General features: G+C 42.8%; 1 pseudogene; it reads right to left on the reverse strand.

Moving 5' to 3' along the window:
• Nucleotides 1-3,580: 3,580 nt before the first annotated feature.
• On the reverse strand, nucleotides 3,581-9,192 carry LOC108491802 (annotated as a pseudogene).
• Nucleotides 9,193-17,623: the final 8,431 nt, after the last annotated feature.

A 17,623-nucleotide genomic window follows, 5' to 3' on the forward strand; every position in this document is an offset into this window, starting at 1 on the left:
ATGCCATTATCTTGAGATTCTTCCCCTTCCTGTATGCCTATGATTCATATGTTTGGTCTTTTTATGGAGTCACACAATTCCTGCATATTCCATTCTTGTGATTTCTTAAATTTTTCATAATCTTTGCTTGAGTGGTTTAGTTCGTCCACTTTATCTTCCAGTCTTGATACTCTGTTTTCCATTTCTTTCATCCTGTTGTTGAGTGCGGGGGTCTCTCCCTCTCTTCGCGGGTCATTGGCCACCAGTCTGCGAGGGCAGGGGGAGCAGAAGCGACGAACGGGGTCAGGACAACCAGTGAGCACTGACAGAAGAAAGCCCTTCGGGGAGGCAGGTTCAGTGATGCAAACAGCTCCAGACTCAGTGAAACAGCTCTAGATTCAGTGAAATGGCTCTGTTTATTTAGTGGGAGAACTAGGGAAAATATAGTGTGGAGGCAGTAGCCAATGGCTCAGCTGATAGGTGCTCATAGTATGCTTTATTTACATGTGGCAGTAGGCTCCTATCATCCGACTACCAGGCAATACCTGATTATCATATAGAAAAAACCTGGGGGTAGTTTTTACTCCAGGTAACTATGCCAAAGGTCATGTTCTCTAGGGGGTTCTCCTTGTAGAACTCTTCTACAGGACTGGTGGAATTTTGTGGGGACATAGAGTTTTGGCTCTCCATTTTATTAGTCTTTTATTGTGATTTTTAGCATGGGAATTTCTTTTGTTGTTTATGATTCTGAGATGAGAATTAGTTTGAATTATGTTTCTGTTTGTATTTTTGTTTGTTCTTTAAATTCACTGAATTCTTTTATCATGTTTATAATTATTCTTTTGAGTTCCATGTCCTGTATTATCTCTAGGGGGTTCTCATCGTACTCCTCTAGAGGACTATTGGTATCTGGTCGGGATATGTTATTTTGGTTTTTCATGTTATTAATTTTTATCTGTGATTTTGATGTGAATTTCTTTTGTAGTTTCTGGTTCTTTTGTGAGACTCAGGCCTTCAAATTTAGGTCTGCTTCTTTTTGTGAACTTTATGTGACTTTGTGGTTTACTTTTTTGGCATGAAAAGCTGGTTCATCTAAGCTTCTGGTTCTCTCTCTTGATTTTATATTGGAATGGCCGGATTGATTTTGTCTTCAGAAGTTCCCACAGAGACCCAGATCAGATGAGGGTCAGATGATTTCAGGCTTTCTCCTAAGGTCTGGATCCCTCCAGGACTGATTTTGGCCTCAGGAATTTGGGGGTTGGACTGGCCTGGGAGCCTGGCCCAGAAAAGGTGCTGGTCTAGGGTAGCTGGTGGCCGTGCCACCCAGAGATGCAAAGGCAGATGGGGTGGGAAGAGGCCCCAAGGACTCCTGGGGACTGCACTGAGGAGCTGGGTTGGTCTGGATGCAAAGGATCAGGAAGAGGAAAGGTCAGCTCCCAAGTTCCAGAAAGAGGCTGGTGGGTGATGCAGGCCCAGGGAAGCAGGGGGAGGTGAGTGCCGGGCCAGGCCCAGAAGCAGTGCTACTGGGGCCCAGAGAAGGCATTAAGTTGGTCTGGATGAAAAGGGTCAGGAAACAGTATTGGTTCCCCAGGTGTCTGGGGCCCCAAGATCAGGAATGAGACAGAATCCAAACTAGGAGAGACCAGCGGGGGAGATGGGAGGGTGAATGGGGCTGGGGGATTCAAGGCTAGGAGGGCACAATGGACTTACTCCGGAGAGAGGCCTGAGGGTGGGAGCGACAGCTGGTTTTTGTCTTTTTTTTTTTTTTTTTTTTTTTTCCCTGAGACAGGGTCTCATGAGGCCTAAGCTGATCTCAAAGTTGCTGTATAGCAGAGGATGGCCTTGAACTCATGATCCTGCCTACACTTGAGAACTAGAATCACAGGCGTGTGCCACCACACTCAGTTTATGTGGTGCTGGGAATCAGACTTGGATTCTTGCATGTTAAGTAGGCTCTTTACCAACTGGACAACATCTCCAGTAAGCTCAGTGTCTTGGCTAACAACTGTCCTCCATGGGCATTGCATGACATGGGTGTACTTACATGCAGGCAAAACACTCATACACATGAAAGTAATAAAAATATTTTAAAAATTTAAAGTTGTGTCTATGTCTGTGTAGGGGTGTGTTCACATGAGTGCAATCACTCATGGAGGCCTAGAAGAGACAGTCAGATTCCCCTGGTGTTGGAGTTATAGGTGGTGGTGAGCTGCCTGATGTTGGTGCTGGGAACCAAACTAGTTTTTTGCAAAAGCAGTACACTCTTAACTGCTAAGCCACCTCTCCAGCCCCTTACTATTCTGTTTTGAGAGTCTATAGTTCCCACAGGATTAAAATCAGCTTTCCCTTCCATAAGACAGCACACTGGTACATTGATGACTGTTGATTGGAGCAGTACACCCTCCCACCCCCCCCCACCCCCTACACACATCATTTGTGTGTATGCATATATGTGTCAGTTCACAGAGGAAGAGAAAAATCTTGTCTGACTTAGGAGTAGTTCTGTGTAGTATTCAGGCACCACAGCTCATTTCTGGGATACAATGAAAGATAGGCACAGATAACAGGAAGCTGTGGAACTCTTAAGCAACAGGGTTTCTTTATTATTTTATTGGTTTATCTTAGTTTTGAGATCTTCTCACTGTATTGAGCAAGCTGGCCTCCAACTTCTGGGCTCAAGTACTCTCTGCCTCAGAGGTTCCTGAGTAGCTGGCTCTGTAGATATGCAACACTACACCTGGGATCATACTAACAGCCATTGAAGATAACCTGACTTGTGAATTTGGGTCAGACCCAGGTCCCCAGACCAGGGCCTAATCTGATCTTTTTTTTTTTTTTTCCAGATTTGGGTTCCAGAGCAGCACCTTGTCTGTGCCTGAGATCAGCGTGGAGACTTCGGGGTTCTGGCCTGGGTGTTTGACTCATTTGGGGCTCCATTGGGTAGAATCTACCCTGGTCTTAGGGTCAGACCAGAACCCAAAGAAGATCTAGCCTGTGCTTCTTTCAGACTGTGGCCCCTAGGCATGACTTGACCTGTTGGGGTTTGACTCCCTGGGTTTGTCTGGACCCATGTGCCTGTTAGATTTGGGCTTGCAGGCAAGGGCTTCACCTGTGTTCATGACTGATTGGACTACAGAACCCATCTTAGCTCTTGAAGTAGACTGGAAGCCTCAAGCCTGACAGGCATATTTAGTCACACTGAACTTCATGTCAAGTTTTAGGCTGTACTTGAGAGAGAACCACAAAGAAGGGCTTGGACTGTTTGCTTCAAACTGGGTGTTCAGGGAAGGTTATGGTCTGTTTGGCTCGCTCTCTGTGTCTCCTGGTGAAGCTGTAGACATCCACATATTAATGGAGACTCAAGAATTGGAAAGAAGACAGAAAATGAATGAAGAGGGGTGAACAAATACAAGGAATTTTATTGTTGGGTTGGAAAAAAATACAGGTCATAGTTGACCAACAAGAGGCCTACTGTTGAGTCTGTAGTCTCAGGGCATTCTAGCCTATCAGTACTGCCTGTTTACTTCCTGTTCCCAGAGGTCACAGCTCAAACTTCTCAGATTGATAAGGTCCTCCTACCCTGGTCATTTCCTCTCCAGTCTCATGATCTGCAGCCTCTGCAGCTTCTCTCTAATCTCCTGGGTGATTCCTTTCCACAGAGCATTTTCTCTATGTGTTGCCAGGTCTCCTTAGTTCTCACCCCATAAATGAGAGGATTCAAGGCTCCTGGGAACAGCAAATTTATGGCACTGAGTAGATTCTGGACATCCTGAGACACAGTCTTGGTTATTCAGAAGACAATAGAAGAGGAAAGACCAGAGAGGTAGATGGTGAGGATGACCAGTAAGTGGGAGCCATATGTGTGTAAGGCCTTGGCTTGGGCTCCCCCAGAAGAGATCCAGAAGGCGGCATAGATGATTTGGATATAGGTGGTTCCCAGATCAAAGGTCACAGTGACCAGCTGCATAGCCAGCCCTAAATGGCTGTTGAAAGGTCTCCACAAGCGATATTCAGCAGTGCAATGTACTTGCAGGTGAAGTGTCTTATCACTGCTGTCCGGCTTCTGTAGTTAGTACCACTAAGGGCCCTGCCACTCCTAGGCTCCGTGTCAGGGAAAAAATGGCCAGCAGGCCTAGTAGGCAGGAAGTCATCAGGTCAGTATAGTGGAGCAGGTGGCAGATGGCCACATAGCAATCTAGGGCCATGGCTAGCAGGAGACTGTAGTCCCAAAGGAGAGTAAAGTAGATAAAGAACATCTGGACTAGGCAGCCATGTAGCAAGATGGGTTAGTGTAATGCACAAAGCCCTCTAGCATTTTAGGCATCACGGCTGTAGCAGCACAAATGTTGCCAGCCAGGAGCAGAACTATGAGCACGTACATGGGCTGATGCAGACTCTGCTGGGCCACCACTGTGTGGATGACCAAGGCATTGACGAGATGATAGGCATGTAGAAGAAGGCAAGAGGTAGGACCAGAAGGGGTTGTCATTCCCGCAGTCCAGGGAAGCCCACCGGGAGGAAGCTGGTGTAGGAAAAGTTGAAGATGCTGGCATTTCCACCCTCACCCACTGATTTTGGTCCTGGGCTGGCACCAGGAGCGGGTATCAGAGGCTGTTAGAATAAATGGTTATATTTAGGTATGGTGAAAATCTACCTCTGTATATATGTGTCTATTGCTTTGGGGGCAGACATGTGCAACTTCAGGTGTGAGAGCTACACAGATGACGCTCCCTTGATCTCAGGGCACTTCTGGCCTTGTGTGTGTAAAGTGTAGATGCACAAGATACTCATTTTGAGATGTTACAGGTATTTTACTGCTGAATAAAAGGTTAAGGAGGAGCCAGGTATAGTGGTGCTTTCCTTTAATCCCAGTACTTGGGAGGCAGAGACAGGAGGAGCTCTGTGAGTTCAAGGCCAACCTGGTCTCCATAGTGAGCTCCAGGCCAGCCCCACTACCAAGAGACCCTGTCTCAAAAAAAAAAAAAAAAAACCTTGATTTTATTGACAAGGAAACTGAGATATAGAGAGGTTAAGTCTAGTTCCAAGTCACACAGCTAATAGATGGCAGAGTTGGATTTGAACTGAGGCAGTCACTCCAGAATGCATTCTTTAAAAAAAATTATTATCTTTAAATTTTTGTGTATGAGTGTGCTGCCTGCATGTTTATAAGTGCACCTGTGTCGTGCAATGCATTCAGAGGTCACAAGATCACTGGAACTGGAGTTGTTGATAGTTGTTAGCCACCTTGTGGGTGCTGGGGACAGAACTGGGTTCCTCTGCAAGAGCAGCCAGTGATCTTAACTGCTGAGCCATCTCTCCAGCTCCTGGAGTGCATTCTTTTAACAAGTTCAGGATTATCACCTCATCCTGGTTTGCCTGGGACCTGCTGGGCTTTAGAATTGCAAGTCTGGAATCCTAGGAAAATAGTTAGGCACACTTAGCAACTGGTCATTTTGCTAATACTACCTTGAAGATCAGAGAAGCCTTGTAAATTGTAGCACAGCCTGGAAATGTCTTTCTTCCTTTTTATGGTTTTTCAAAATTGGCGTTTGGTGAGTATAACTGTAGACAACTTCTGAGCACTAGAAAAAAAAATTGACACTATCTGTATGCAAGAGGAAGTAGGTTTGGCATTCCAAACCCACCCTGGGATGTATTTCTGGAAATTCTAGGGCATTGCTTTAGATAGCATAACACAGGCTTTGGAAGATCTATTGTTCAGATTGTGTGAGGACCAGGCAACCTTTGTGGGAAGGTGGTAAAAATCTTTATAATTGAGCCTTTAAGAGACTTTACAGAGGAAAGCAGCAACAAGATGTGAGGAAAGAAGTGGTACATAAAAGGAGGAAAATTAGCTTTAATCCCAGCACTTGGGAGGCAGAGCAGGTGGATCTCTGTGAGTTCATGGTCAGCCTGGTCTACACAGTGAAGCCCCCTGGGTAGGGGGAATAAACTCTGGAGAAACAGTGACCAGGAAGACATTCAAGAATTCCATATATTTGGGAATCCCTTCCCAAATGTACACCAAAAGGTGGCTATCTATAAGGGAGAGAAAACTGACAGGCTGTCCATTAATCCCTTAACTCGGACAAGGTAGCTCTGCTTCTATCATATGAAGTGCCATTTGTTTTCCTGTTTTGTGTCTTGGGATTCCTCAGCTAGATTCCGTGAAGAACTTCTTTGACATGGAACCACAAAGCAGTCAACAAAGTCTATGTAGGATAACAGCTCTGTGGAGAAGGGACAGGAGACATGGGGAGGTCATATAACTACCTAAAAAAGATTTTAGGAAAGATAAAGAAGGAGTTTCTAGAGTCCAACCAATCATACAACAGCCTATCGGTAGACTGAAACAAGAATTAATAATTTCAAGTTTTAAAAAGTTATAATGGCCGGGCGTGGTGGCGCAAGCCTTTAATCCCAGCACTTGGGAGGCAGAGGCAGGCGGATCTCTGTGAGTTCAAGGCCAGCCTGGTTTACATAGTGACTTCCAGGACAGCTGGGGCTACAGGGAGACCCTGTATCAAAAAGACCAAAAAAAAAAAAAAGTTATAATGATTATGTTGGAGTTGTCAGACCCTGAAAAAGGAGGAATAGGTTTGAGATTCTAGAAGCTACAATTACTGAATTGCATTTGAGTATTTTAAGGAACTCAAAAGAGAAGAAAATTTTAGTCAATAGCTACACATACAAGTAGAGAGCTCAGATAAAGGACTAAGGCTGTGGATGGAAATGTAGGGATTATAATTTTATAAAGGGCATGAAATAGACTCCTAAAGCATAGACAGAATAACATGTATCAGTGAAAGAGGGAATGGGGGTAGAGTGAGAACCCGGAGCGAGCTGAGCCAGAAACCAATGGAGGAGACTTGATTGTTCTGAAGGCTTCAAGGTAAAGGAATTTACAGAGGAGGAAGGTCACCCACTAAATATCTCTTTAAGGGTTAATGTCCTAAGTAGCAGTAGAGTGAGATAGACGGGAGAGCTGAAATGAGAGTTGCAGATATCATGTGCTTCCTGTGGGATGAGGCTAACCTCTTCCACTACAAAATTGAAAAAAAAAAAAAAAGCCCCCATGAGAACTCCATTCCCCCTTCTCACTGAGCCACTGTGGTGGCAGCTGGGATCATGTTTCTTCAGTTCCACGTGAGAGATGACTATTTTCTCTCTTAGCCTCAGGGTGTGTTCCATTTCTCCCTTCTTCCCCTTCAGCTTTTGAAAAAGTTCACAAGTCTGTCACTAGGGAGAATGAGCTCTTTCTTAACTTCATACCACCTTCTAGATCCCAGTTCCCTCCTTACTTTTAAAGCCAAGCCATTGGTATGTCTTTATCATGACATAATCGCTGGCGTGCTTATCTATCTCCTAACAAGACTGAAGACATTCTCTACCTCAGTGCCCAGCACACAGCCAAATAGGGTGCTTAAGGAGTGTGTGGAAGGACTCGACAATGTGCAAAGGGATCTCATTAAACCTCATTTACAGTATAGAGCCATCCTTTGGGTCTGAATCAGTAAATGAAAACCAACCCTCTCTAGGTTCAAAGATTCGAAGGGATTTCCTTAGTCTCACCCTGTGTGTCCCCCGCACATGACAGCATAGGAAAGGTTTTGAGCCATCTTACTGTCAGCAGTGATGTGATAGTATTTACATGTCAGACATGGCAACAGGTGTTTTTCATGTAGGATCTCCTTACTCTTGGCAACCCTAAGAGATTAACACATTTTTATAATAACCTATAGGTGAAGATCTGAGGTTTAGAAAAGCTAACTAATATTTTTAAGGTACTATAGGCATTAAATGATTGGACTGGGATATAAACTCAAGTTTGTCAATGGTAAAATGTGGAGTCAGTTCTAACCTCAGGTTTACCTGCCTCCAAGTTCCCCATAAATCTTTGTCCTGACTGTGACAGACTGGAATGCAGGTCTCCTGCTGGGGCTTGGCTTTACTTCGGAAGAGGTACAGTCTGCGATCAGTGCCAGCTCCACACTGATCTGTAAGGCTGAGAGATGGTTGATTATGCTTGGAGTTCCAGGGGAGGAGCCTGAGGAGATTCCCAGAGGGGAGTCATTTCCAGGGACTTGAAGAAGGACTGAGAGAAACCCTGTCTTTTTCTCTCCTGCCTGTTACTTCAGTGGTTGCTGTAGGGTTTATTTGTTATTGTTGTTTTATAGATTTATTAAAAAAATATCTATCTATCTATCTATCTATCTATCATCTATCATCTATCTATCTATCTATCTATCTATCTATCTATCTATCTATCTATCTATATCTATATCTATATTGATGGTGATGCTGAGGCCTCACCCAGGGCCTCATGAACACTAGGCAAACACTTTACCATTGAGCTATACCCTCAGGCTGTTATATTTCTCTGAGACAGGGCCTCACTCTATAGCCACACTGTCCTGGAACTCACTATGTTGCCCCAGCTGGCCTCAAATTCTTAGTGATTCTCCTGCCCTAGCTTCCTGACTGTTGAGAATACATGAGTGAGCTACAATGCCCATTACTGTTTTTAAGAGTAAAAAAAAATTACTGCTATTAACACGTTTGTTTTACAAATGAATGAGATTCCCTGTGATGTTTCCATGTTCACACAGTGCACACTGATTATGTCCATTCTGCTTTCTCTCCTCTCTCTCTGTCCTCCTCCATGGCCTGATCCTTTTCCTAGTCCAGAAGAGTCTCTTCCACCCTCAAGTTTTCTGCTGTCTCTTTTCTTTCTAATTTCGTTTCTACATGAGAGTCCTTCTGTGTCTGACTAATTCCACTTAAAATGCTGTCTTTTAGTTCCATGCATTTCTCTGCAAATGACAAGATTTCTTTTTCCCCCATTTGTGTGCGTGTGTGTGTGTGCACATGTGTATGCACGTGTGTGTGTGTGTGTGTTTGTGTGTGTGTGGTGTGCCTGTGTGTGTGTATACATGTTTGTGGGCATACTGTGTTACTGTGTGTGGGTATGCATATATAGGGTGTGGGTATGCATGTGTGTGTGTGATTGTGTGTGTGTGTGTGTGTGTGTGTGTACGCGTGAATGTGGAGGCCCGAGATGGATGTTAGAATCATCTTCAATTACTCTTCTACCTTATTGTGGCAGGGTCTCTCAATCAAGTCCAGAACTCACAGATGTGGCTAGTCTTGTTGGCTAGCTTGCTCTGTGGAGTCAGATTCCTTCTAAAGCTGGGGTTACAGGCAGGCCGCCATACCGCCTGCTTATTATGTGGAACTCCTGTCCTCATGCTTGGGCTGCAAGTGCTTTAACATAGCAATCTCCCTGAAATGGTATTTTGCCACTTATTCCACAGCATGGGATTCTTACAACAGGAGACTTCCATTTCCTCCTTCTCAACATTCACACCATCACTGTCATACGCTTAATTTCATGAGAGTATAATCCCCACACCATGTTATTTTTTCCATTTTATCTTTCTGTTATATACTAGAGACAGAAATCAGTATTATGTTTGCTGAATCCACTCATGTTGTGTGTGACTGTAGTTTATTATATTGTTGATTGCATTCTAATGTATGAATGCACCACAATCTATTTATATATTTTATTGATGACATATATTTCATACTCCATTTTTTACAGTTAGGAACAATGTCACTATGAATATTATTTGTGTGTATGTGGGTGAATGAGCACCTGTGTGTACAGGTGTGTAGGCCTGTGTACATGTGCTCACAGAGGCCAGAAGAGGATAGGAGGGACATCAAGTGTCCTGCTCTATAACTCACTGTGTTATTCCTTTGAGACAGGGTCTCTTACTGAACCTGGAGCTAGGCTGGTGGCCAGCAAGCCCCAGTGATCCTCCTGTCTCCACCCCACATGGTGCTTGGGTTATAGGCACGTGCTCAGCCACACCTGGCTTTTGTTATGAGGGTGCTGGGATCTGAAGTCAGGTCCTCATGTTTATGCAGCAGGCACTCTTGCCCACTGGGCCATCTCCTCAGACCCATTTGAACATTTTCTTTCTTTCCTTTTAAAAACATTTTACTTATTATTTCTATTTTATGAGTATGGGTGTTTTGCCTGCATGTATATAAGTGTACCATGTGCATGTGATGGCGTTATGGATGGTTGTTAGCCTCCATGTGGGTGCTGGGAATTGAATCCAAATGCTCTGAAAGAACAAGTGTTCCTAATCACTGAGCCATCTCTTCCAGCCCCCCTTCCTTCCTTCCTTCCTTCCTTCCTTCCTTCCTTCCTTCCTTCCTTCCTTCCTTCCTTCCTTCCTTCCTCTCTCTTTTTTTCTTTGTCTCTTTTTTCAAGATTTATTTATTATTATTTTAAACATTTTATTATTTTTATTTTATGTGTATGAGTACATTGTCTACATGTATATAAGTGCACCATATCATGCAATGCCTGCGGAGGTCAGAAGAAGGTTTTGGATCCCCTCGAAAGTGGAATTTTAGACGGTTGTTAACTGCCATGTGGGTTCTAGGACTCAAACCCTGGTCCTCTGTAAGAGCAGCCAGTGCTCTTAACCTCTGAGTCATCTCTCCAGTTCCCTATTTGATCATTTTTATTTATATGTGAGTGTCTTTGGGTACATCTATGAGGACGCTTGCATAAGCCAAGAGAGGGCATCAGATTCCCTGGAGCTAGAGTTACAGGCTGCGGTGAGCTGTCCAATATGGACTAGGAATTGAACCCAGATCCTCTGTAAGAGCACCAAGTGTTCTTAACTGCTGTGCCATCTCTCCCGCCTTCATGAATATTCTTGTATGGGAATTGTTTGATGTCCAGGTGCCTTTGGAATTTGTGAGGTTAAAGTGTATCCACATCTTCAATTTTACTAGATAATGGCACTTGTCTTCTGAAGTGGTTGTAATAATTTATAACATTACCAACAATGTATGAAAGCACTCATTGACATCTGTTGGGAAATTATTACCATATATACACGATTGTACTATGCCTACATGATGGATGCGGTGAGATTGTCCAGTGTACAGTTGGATATCTGTATCTGAGAGGCTCCAAGGAAAATATCTTTCCTCTCCCTTGGTTACATTTATTTCAAGGTAATTTTTTTAGGCAATTGTGAATGGAGCTGCTTCCTTTATTTCTTTTGCTTACTGGAATATAAGAAAGCTGCTGGTTTTTGTATATTAACTTTGTATCTTGCCGCTTTATAGAAAGTGTTTATCAGATATGAATTTTCTTGTGGAGTATTTAAGGTTTCTTATGTGGATGCTCATATAAGAATACTTTGCCTTCTTCCATTCCTGTATGTATTCCTTTTATTTACTTATCTTTTGCTCTAACTAAAGTTTCCAGCACTATATTGAATAAGAATGGAGAAAGTGGGGCTGGGAAGATGGGTCACTCAGTAAAGTGCTTGTGGCACAAGTGTGAGAGTTTCTGAGTTTGGATCTTTAGAAACCAGGTAAAAGGTTGGGCACAGTGGTGCACGTCTGTATTCTCAGCACAACGGAGGTAGAGACAAGAGCATCCAGAGCTTGCTGGCCAGTTAGCCTTGCCAAAACAGTGAGCTTCAGGTTCAATGAGAGACTCTGTCTCAAAAATAAGGTGGAGATGCTGACTCAATCAAACAAAAACCCAACATAGAATTAGAGAAATGGCAGCAGGCCCCAACCCTAATGGAGGAACTATTGGCAACTGATTACTTCGGGGTGAGGGAGAGTAGATCTTCTTTAAGGGAGTGACTCTAGATAGGCTGACTAGACTCCAGTGAATGAAGTTGCACTGAGGGACATCTCGGTACAAATGCTTGACTGGATAGGACTTAACATATATGATAGAATTCATGAAATCCAGTGTGGGGGGGTATGAGAGGGATGGATGGGGAAGTGGGGGGTCTAAATGTGAATAAGATCTATTATATGAAATGCACAAAACGCAATATTAAAAAATAAGGTGGCGAGTGATAGAGGAAGACACCTGACATTGATCTCCATATGCACATGGACACATGTATGTGCACCCACACATATGTACACACACAAACGTAAACACACTTCATACTGCACACACACATGCACACACACACTGGCACAAATTGTAGAGGAAGTAGACATCCTTGTCTCGTTCCTGATTTTAGTGGAAATGCTTTTAGTAATGTTGGCTGTGGGTTTGTTGTACACATTCTTTATACTGGAGTTCATCCCACCCTTCTCTTTTCCACAAGAAGAGCTGTGATCTCCCCTGGTGGTGAATTATATTGACTCCTGCAGCCAATGCAGAAGGAGAGGCTGAGGCAGGTAAAGTCAAATTGCTTTTCTTACTGTTTCACTGTGGCTGATCTTGGTTTCCTGCTCTTCTGAATAATGAAACTTAAAAACACTTTTTTGTTTATTTTTGTTTCATGTGTATGAGTATCTTGTCTGCATGCTTGTGAGTGCACCTGTGTCATACACTGCTTGTGGAGGCCAGAAGAGGGTGTCAGATCCCTTGGAAATGGAGTTACAGATGGTTGTTAGCTGCCATGTGGGTGTTGGGAACCAAACCCCGGTGCTCTGCAAAGAGCAGTCAGTGTTCTTAACCACTGAGCCATCTCTCCAGCCCCAGATAATAAAACTTCTTAATTAAATTCTGGTCTTCTCATGAAGGTATTTTGTTATTTTATCATTGTTAAATTTGTGTTTCTGTGAGGAATTAAGGAACAGGGATTCCTATTTTATGAAATTACTGATATCTTTAAGATAGTTTCTACCCTTATAGAACTCCCATTTTAGCATTAAAAGATTTTAAAATATTTATTAACACAACACAGACAGGATTTCTCTATAGCCCCGGTTGGCCTGGAATTCACTCTGTACACAAGATTGGCCTTGAACTCAGAGATTTGCTTGCCTCTGACTCCTGAGTGCTGGGACCAAAGGTGTGCACCACCACGCCTGGCTGGCATACATTTATTTTAAGCATTTATTTTTCAAAGGTTTTATTTGATCTATGTATGTAACGTATGTCTCTCTCTCTCTCTCTCTCTCTCTCTCTCTCTCTCTCTCTCTCTGTATGTGTGTCTGTGTGTATATCTGTGTATGGGTATGTTGATGTGTGTGCAGGCACCTGTGGACTAGAAGCATCTGAGACCCCTGAGCTGGAGTAACTGATGTTTGTGAGCCATTTGATGTGGGTGTTGGGAACCAAACCTGGGTCTTCTGGAAGAGCAATTTGTGCTCCTAACCACTGAGTCATATCTCTAGCCAAACTCTAAGCATATGTTATCCACATTTTAAGGCAGCCAACAAGGTGGTTCTTCTGACTTTGACTGAACTTGCTCAAATATCTGAGAATTGACTAGCTTTCAGCTTATCTGGCCAGAGCAACTTAGACCAGATAAGTTTGTGTTTTGTTCCTTCAGCAGGCTAGCCCAAACACATTTTTATGATCATGCCAGATATGCAAGAGCACAAATAGAAATGCACAGGTACTTTAAAAATATTACTTTATTTATATATTTATTTATTCTCTCTCTCCTCTCTCTCTCTCTCTCTCTCTCTCTCTCTCTCTCTCTCTCTCTCTCTCTGATGTGTATGCCCCATGGTGTACATGTGGCAGTCAGAGAACAACTCTGTGAGTCAGTTCTCTCCTTTCACCTTTATGTGGATTCTGGGGATCCAACTCAGGTCATTAGGGTTGCATTACAAGTGCTTTGACTTGCTGAGCCATCTAGCTATCACACAGATACCTTTTCAAGCTCTTCTGTGGTCAAGGACATTGTAACATGCTTGTTCATTCTTCTCTTGTGTTTCCTGTGCAATTTAAAACTTTTTTATATTTTGTTATTATTTTAAGTTAAAAATATTTATTTATTATTTTTATTTTATGTGTATGAGTGTTATGCCTGCATGTAGGTAAGTGCACCCATGTTGTGCAATGCCCACGGAGGACAGAAGAGGCTGTCAGATCCCCTGGAATTGGAGTTACAGACAGTTGTTAGCTGCCATGTAGGTGCTGGGATTCGAACCCAGGTCTTCTGCAAGAACAGTCAGTGTTCTTAACTGCTGAGCCATCTCTCTAGCCCCTATTTTATTATTTTCATTTTATGTGTATGAGTGTATTGCTTGAATGTATGTAAGTGCACCTGTGTCATGCAATACCTGTGGAGGTCAGAAGAGGGCATCAGATTTCCTGGAACTGGAGTTATGGTTGGTTGTTAGCTGTCATGTGGGTGTTGGGACTTGAACCTCTGCAAGAAGAGCCAGTGCTCATGGCCACTGAGCCATCTCTCCAGCCCCCTGTGCCATTTCTTGATAAAATAAAACACAAAGCATATTTTGCCCATTATACAATTCTATACCCATTATATGTTGCTGCTTTGAAATGGAATTCACTGACAGGCTGTAAGTTGGGAAGATGAGGTACTAAATTAAAGGTATAATTAGGGTCTTTCTTGGGGATAAAGATAGCTCTCATTCTCCTGTTGTTACCCAGGGACTTTCATCTTCTTCCCATCCTTCTGCTTTTTTTCTGGAAGATGTCAGGTTCTATCAATGACTTCATGCCATGTGTTATGAAACAGCTGCACTTTGTACTGAAGTACTCAAGTTCCTTTTGAGGAGAGGAAAGTTTCAGTTGAACATATGTTATAACAAACAATCACTTAGTGCTAGAGGGAAGACTTAGAGGTTAAGAGCACTTGCTCCTCTTGCAGAAGACCTGCATTCAGTTCCCAGCACCCACATCAGGTGGCTTACAACTGCCTGTAACTCCAATTCTAGAGGACCCAATACCCTTTTCTGGCCTCTATAGGAACCCCAACACATGTGTACACATATATACATTCAGGCACACATATATACACATAAAATAAAAATAAATAAATCTTAAAAAAGAAACAATCACTTACAAATAAATTCCCTTCTTGACATTTCTGAGAAGCTATATTTTGATGCTTCAGAATATCTCCCCCAGTGGCTTTCTAATGTTACTAAAATGATTATTTTCCAAAACTTGTGGCCCATTTTTTCATCAGTGTCACCCAATGGGTTCAAAGTTTCTACCCATTTTCATAAAGGACAATGGTTTCAACTTCTGCCATTCGGAAGTACAGAAGAGTTAACCCCTATCTATGGATGCTGCATCCATGGACTTGATCAACTATAGATCAAAAGTAGTGTAAAAATCGTATCTATATTGAGCATATATAGACTTGTTTCTTTTTACATTTCCCTAAGCATATGGTATAACAATTATTTATATAGTTTTACATTGAATTAAGTGTCATAAATAACCTATATTTTTTTAAAAGTCTATGAGAAAATACGTGTAGGTAGGTTACATGCAAACACTATGCCATTTTATATAAGGGATTTGAACATCTGCACTTCATGCATTTTACATTAATCATTTGGCGGGTTCTGAAACCAATCCAGCATGGATACAAAGGGATGGCTGAGCAGCTCATCCCTGTCAGTGTTTAGTCAATGTTCTCTCATAATAGTTACTTGTCTCCTTCAACACAAGTGACATATCCTCAAGCATTCTGAGGCACACATAGCAAGATGCTGCCTTGGATCATCACTCTCATTCCTACCTTTATATCTCATGATGACTTCTAGGACCTTAAACTTGCCTGGCTCATTCAGAACTTTTCCACCTTATTTCTTCTTGTATGTAGATGTCAGGTGCACAAAGACTCTCCAGGTTTCCTGTTTCTCTGTGGTACCCACTGACAGTTGGATGGAAGCTGTTCCTGGACCGTTAAGGGTCTCTGGGGCAATGGCACAATGGTGCAGTTGTGAGCCCTCTTCCCTCCTTTTAACAACAGAAATGTTCTTCTTTCCTTTAAGACTTGGCTTTCCCGCTTTGCTCTTGGATCCATGTAGCACCTCATTAATGCCTAATCATCCTATGGCTGCCCAACTAGCTCATGGCTCTCTCTCTTAGGTGGGTAATGTTTTACCTCCATTTTCCAGAAGAGGAGGCTAAGGTTCAGGGGAATTCCAAGGTTTTCTGTGCTCTCACAACCTGTGAGTGGGCAAACCAAGGCTCAAACTCTAGATTATCCCTTCTTGAGCTCTATATTCTTTCTCCTCTGGAAACTTGATCCACATCCTCTTATCTCTTTCCTTTAATTGACTGCTTTCAATTTTCCTCCACAAACATCTCTCTGTCTTGACCTATTTAGAATCATGGTGGTTTTTCTTTCAGTCCCCATAATTTTACTGCATTGAAATTGGTTGACTAATGCCTATGTATCCTCTAAATGTGTGTGTGTGTGTGTGTGTGTGTGTGCGTGTGTGTATGTGCTAGGGAACAGAATCCAGCCCTTGTATATGCTAAGCCTGTGCATTGAGTCACACTCCCAGCCCTTTCCTCTAAAGATAAGTCTATTGAAGGCAAAGACCATATTATGATCATCATGTCATGCCCAGGTTCTGGAGGAAAAAACCTGCCCATTCTAAAGCAGTCATCAGCATCCTACACAGTACTTAGTCAAAGGACATAGCCGTCCTCATTCTCCTTGGTCTATCAGAGGATTTAACACTGCTGATCACATCAATCTGCTTCTCCTGGTCTCCTTCCCTTGCATTGGTTAAGTCGATCACCCTGTTTTCTTTCTGCCTCTGACCCTGACTTCTGATTTCTCTTACACCTGACTACCTCTCTTCCTCCTGGCAGTCACTAGTCAAGGTCAGGCCATTGGTATCTCATCTGCCCTAGTGTGGCAGGCTCCTAACAGCTCTCTTGGCTTCCAAACCCATCTCCCCACAATCTGTATCCATCACAACAGCCAGAGTGATCATGAACACAATATCATCTGGCCTCTTCCTTGCTTTGAACTCTTCAAAGAGTACGCATTGCTTAGAGTAAAAACTCAAAGTCCTTATCAAGACAGATAAAGTCTTCCATTTTCTAGCTTCTGACTCAAGCTTCATCTCTTTCCACAGTCTCGTCCTCACCTCATTCTAGGGAAACATGGCAGTAAGTGTCCATGTCTGCTGGGTTTATCTATAACTCTGTGTCTCAAATGGATCTCCTTTTCCTTATCCCCTTCCTCCCCAGGGAACACTTTACTGTGCTTCACATCCACTTTCTTTGTGAGGCAGTCCTAGTTTAGTGACTGTCTCCTTCTATTTGTTCCCATTGAATTTTGTACATAAAGCTACTACCAGTAAAACCACTAAACGTTCAGAACAAAGAAACAATACTGAAAGCTGCAAAAGAAAAACAACAAGTCACATATTAAGGAAAACCTATCAGCATTATAACTTTTTCAGTGCACTATGAAAGCCAGAAGAGCCTGGACCAAAGTATTCTCAGTTCTAAATGACCACATATGCCAACCCAGATTACTTTACCCAGCCAAAATGTCTATCATAGTTGAAGGGGAAAGAAAAACCTTCCATGACATAAATAGGCTGAAAGAATTCATATCCACAAAACCAGCCCTTCAGAGAGTTCTTGAAGCAATACAAAGAGCTGAACAAAGGAACAACTGTACACAATTTCTTTCATTGAAAGAAATTCAATGAAGGTATAACTGTGGAAATGCACAGCTATATCAAGAATGTGAACAGAAATATAAATGACAGGATTCAATATACATCTTTCATTAATAACTTTTTTTTGTCTTTTTGAAGCAGGGTCTCCCTGTAGCCCCAGCTGCTCTGGAACTCACTATGTAGACCAGGCTGGCCTTGAACTCAGAGATCT

Source organism: Nannospalax galili, unplaced genomic scaffold (assembly GCF_000622305.1).
Source record: "Nannospalax galili isolate Female #2095 unplaced genomic scaffold, S.galili_v1.0 scaffold1387, whole genome shotgun sequence".
NCBI lineage: Eukaryota > Metazoa > Chordata > Mammalia > Rodentia > Spalacidae > Nannospalax > Nannospalax galili.